This window comes from Myotis davidii, unplaced genomic scaffold (assembly GCF_000327345.1).
Source record: "Myotis davidii unplaced genomic scaffold, ASM32734v1 scaffold701, whole genome shotgun sequence".
In the NCBI taxonomy this organism is placed as follows: domain Eukaryota; kingdom Metazoa; phylum Chordata; class Mammalia; order Chiroptera; family Vespertilionidae; genus Myotis; species Myotis davidii.
Window position 1 is genome coordinate 422,545 of NW_006291552.1, and position 4,534 is coordinate 427,078.

Genomic DNA, 4,534 nt, shown 5'->3' on the forward strand with positions numbered 1-4,534 from the left:
ATAGACTGATGATCAAAAATAGACCCAGAGTCATAGAAGCATGAACAGACTGTTAAACCTCAGAGGGAAGGCAAGGGAGGGAGGGGGGGAAGAGATCAACCAAGGACCTTGTATGCACATATTCCTGGCCCATGGACACAGACAAAGGGGTGGTGAGGTCCTGGGGTGGGGTGTGGGAGTAGACTGGAGGGGGTCAATGGGGGAAAAAAGGAGACATATGTAATACTTTCAACAATAAAGAATTATAATAAAAATTTTAAAAATAAAATTGGATTTTATTCCTATACTGGAGGCCTGATGCATGAATTTGTGCATGGGTGGGATCTGGCCCCCATCTCGATGGGGGCCAATTGGGGCCAGGTGGGTGGGGAGTAGGGGCAGTGGAAGGTTGGCTGGCCAGCCTGGCCCCCAATCGGGGTTGGGGGGGGGCCCTGTGTCACAGGTTCCTTGTCAGCATGGATGGACCTGGAGCGTATTATGCTGAGCAAAATAAAGCAGTCAGAAAAAGGTAAGTATCAGATAATATCACTCATATGTGGAATCTAATGAACCCAATCGCCGCAGTGTGCATCATAGAGAACGGTTGTTCCAGTTGTTTTGGTCATTCTATTCATTCTGTCGTTCTGGTCACTTGGCTTTTATATATATAGATGCATGAAGAGGCCAGTATTGTGCAGTTGACCACAGTCTACTTGGCCCACTTAGAGCCTGGGTAGGATGTAAAATTAGATTCACTTGCCTGAAAATCCATCATTTAAACAGAAATTAAATTCTGCAATTGTGCCTATGGGATTTCTGCAGGTGAATGTTCTAATTTCAATTCTTGTGGAAAATGAAAGCTCATCTTACACAGTGTTGCTCCCCCCACAGAGGGATCCATGGCCCTGAAGTGGGGCTCCTTCTCCCTCCCACTGAGAAATGAGAAAGGTCACTCTGTATTCAACCCATCATTGTAAACATCCAAATGTCAATAGAAAGAAATTGCCTCTCCCTTTGGGCCAGATTCCAGATATTATTTTTTCTAACCTGTTAATTATTTGGAAATGTCACTGAAATGATTCCCCTCTCAATTTAATAGATTTTATTTAAATCCCTAAGCTTATTTTTGAACTCTAATATCTTACCTATTAACTTTACACACATTATTTTTAATCTGCAGTATACAAGACATTTATTTTCTTCCATCCCTGTGTTTAGGAGCCCAGGCATCCAGTTAGTATTACACATTCTGTAATACTTAATATCACTACATTCACAGTACCCAAATCCATTTTTTAAATTCTAAATAATATTTATAGACTCACTCATTTATTTATTTTCTTAAAAAATACATTTTTATTAATTTCATGGAGGATGGAAGAGGAGAGAGAGAGAGAGAGAGAGCGAGAGAAACATCAATGCTAAGAGAGAATCATTGATTGTCTGCCTCCTGCACACTCCTCACTGGGGATCTAGCCTGCAACCTGGGCATGTGCCCTTGACAGGAATTAAACCTGGGACCCTTGAGTCCACAGGTCGATGCTCTATCCACTGAGCCAAATCGACTAGGGCTCACTCACCTTTTTAAAAAACACCTTCATTTTACTGATATATTCTTTTTCTCCCCATGAAATTGACAGGAAAAAGAGACCTTACGTTTAAAAAGAAAAGGAAAAGAGAAAGCCAGACTATTCTGATATTCCCTGCCTTTCTTTAATCTTTAAGTAAGTGATCATAGATTTTTCATCTAAGAACACCTAGAATAAAAACTATGAATACAATTCAGACATCCTTTTAGGAAATTAACCTAACAAAATTAGATATCTTTTCAGTTTAGGCTTTTCTCTCTCCTATTAACACTTCCTTTGATTCTTTAGTATTACTGAATAAAATCCTTCTTCTGAAATTTTTTCTTTTAAACTTTTTCTTCAGATATTTGTAACATTAATTTATGAGAGTATGGCAAGATTTCAAAGGGTAAATGTTTTTGCAAATACATTTACAATACATTCCTGCCTTTGCCTCACCCCACCCCCACGGATAGTCTAAGTAACTTTAAAATATAACTTGTAAACATTAAAGTCAGAAAATGTACTTCTCTGACTAATTTTAGAGATCCTGTTTTAAAGCATCTAATAAAACAAATACAAGGAGTAAATTATTTGAACAACCTTATACTAGAAGAGTGTAAGGAAGAAAATACATTTTTATGGCAGGGCACAGGGACCATAAAGTTATGGAAGGGGAGGGATGTATATAGTAAGAGAAAATATATTTCAGAAGGTTGTATGACATGCCCCCCACCGTCCGCCAAAAACATGTGAGAGTAAGCAAATTGTTCTGATTTAGAGGGTAAATGCAGATTTAATAGCAGGATAGTATCCAACATCAAACCCACTTGAATTAAAACCTGGGCCTGTTACCAGACAAGTTACTTAACTGATTGTTTCCCCTTATGACAGTACTGTTAGGGTCGTCGAAGGAGGAACACACGAGGCCAAAAGGGGTGAAGAATTATGAATTTATTAGGTCATCTAGAAACCCAGAGGGACTGAGCCCCCAAATGGCGCCAGCACCCAAAGACGGGGAGTCAGAAGTTTTTAAAGGACTCTAGGCAGGCTTTTTCTGGGTGGAGAATTCTCTGTGCAGGCCTGGATTCCAGGAAACTCTGGAGGGAAGAGATAATGGTCTTAGCAAGTGGAACGTGATCTAAGCAAGCGGAGTGCCCACTGTGAAGTGGCCTAAAGGTCAGTTCCCAGGGGAGGGGGGATCAGACCTAACAAGTATCTGTACTAACCAATTTATAGGATTATTGTAAGATTAAAATGTGCTATTGCTTGTGAAGCACAAAGCAAAGATCTGTGTTCTTTGCTGTTCAGACCTAGGTGACCATAAGCTTTGGTATTTCTCTGTATTAGTCAGCTGAGGGTTATGATCAAACTGAAATGATACCTACAGAAGCAAGTAGAGCCCACCTTTTTTCTTTTTTTAAATCTTTATTGTTTAGCCCTAGCCAATTTGGCTCAGTGGGTAGAGCATCGGCCTGCAGACCAAAGAGTCCCAGGTTCGATTCTGGTCAAGGGCACATACCCTGGTTGCAGGCTCCTCCCTGGCCCAGGCCCTGGTCCAGGCATGTGCAGGCGGTAACCAATCGATGTGTTTCTCTCACATCGATGTTTCTCTCTGTCTTTCCCTCTCTCTCCCACTCACCTTAAAAATCAATGGGGGGGGAGGGGGAATCTTTATTGTTTAAAGTATTACAGATGTCCCTTCCTCTCCCCCTCCCCCCCATCCCTGATTCCTTCTAGCCACACCTGCCCCCCCACCCCAGGCCTTCACCACACTATTGTCTGTGCCCATGGGTTATGCATATATGCATACAAGTTCTTTGGTTAATCTCTTGTCAACCACCCACCCTCCCCCGCCTTGCCTCTGGGATTCCACACTCTGTTCCATGCTTCCTCTGTCTTTCCCTCTCTCTCCCACTCACCTTAAAAATCAATGGGGGGGGAGGGGGAATCTTTATTGTTTAAAGTATTACAGATGTCCCTTCCTCTCCCCCTCCCCCCCATCCCTGATTCCTTCTAGCCACACCTGCCCCCCCACCCCAGGCCTTCACCACACTATTGTCTGTGCCCATGGGTTATGCATATATGCATACAAGTTCTTTGGTTAATCTCTTGTCAACCACCCACCCTCCCCCGCCTTGCCTCTGGGATTCCACACTCTGTTCCATGCTTCCATGTCTCTGGAAACACTGTTCATCAGTTTGTTACTTGGATTCCACATATGGTGAGAGCATGTAATACTTGTCTTTCTCTGACTGGCTTACTTTTTTTAGCATCATACTCTCCGGGTCCCTCCATGCTGTCTCAAAGGGTAAGAGATCCTTCTTTTTTACCACTGCATAGCATTCCATGGTGTAAATGTACCACAGCTTTTTTACCCACTCATCTGCTGATGGGCAGTTGGAGCCCACCCTTCTTCTAATCCAAGGCTGCTTCTGCTGCTTACTGCTCAAGAGCCTTCCAGAAGCAGCAGGGCCCAAGGGCAGCTCCCACCTCCAGAACCCAGAAGGCTTTCCAGGTCATAAACAAACCCGAAGTAAGCCTTGTGGGCATGTCAGACCCTGTGCATGATGAGGACAGGGTCCTGCCTTCTGGGGAAGTTTTAAGGGGACGACAGGTTCACACAGGTGGTCAGTACCCCAAGACTGTAAGGGCTCTAGGGCATCCTGCAGAGGGGAGCAGCTGACACCACAGAAGAGTTACGGTGGATTCCCCATTTCTCAGGCAGAGAGACAGGCTCAGAGTTCTTGAACCTGCTATCTAAGAGCATCACAGGACTAGAGCTGAAGCCCCCTGGCTTCACCTGTCAGCCCGCCCACTCCACAGGGAGCAGGGGACCGAAACGGTCATCCTCCAAGGGCCACAGCGGGTTTCCAAGGTTGGCGGCTGCGGCCGGAACAGAGGCCTGTCAGAGACAGAGGCCGAGAGCCCTCAGCGCGAGACAAGCTCAGCTACGGGACCGAGTCGCGGAGCGTTCACGGGCGGCC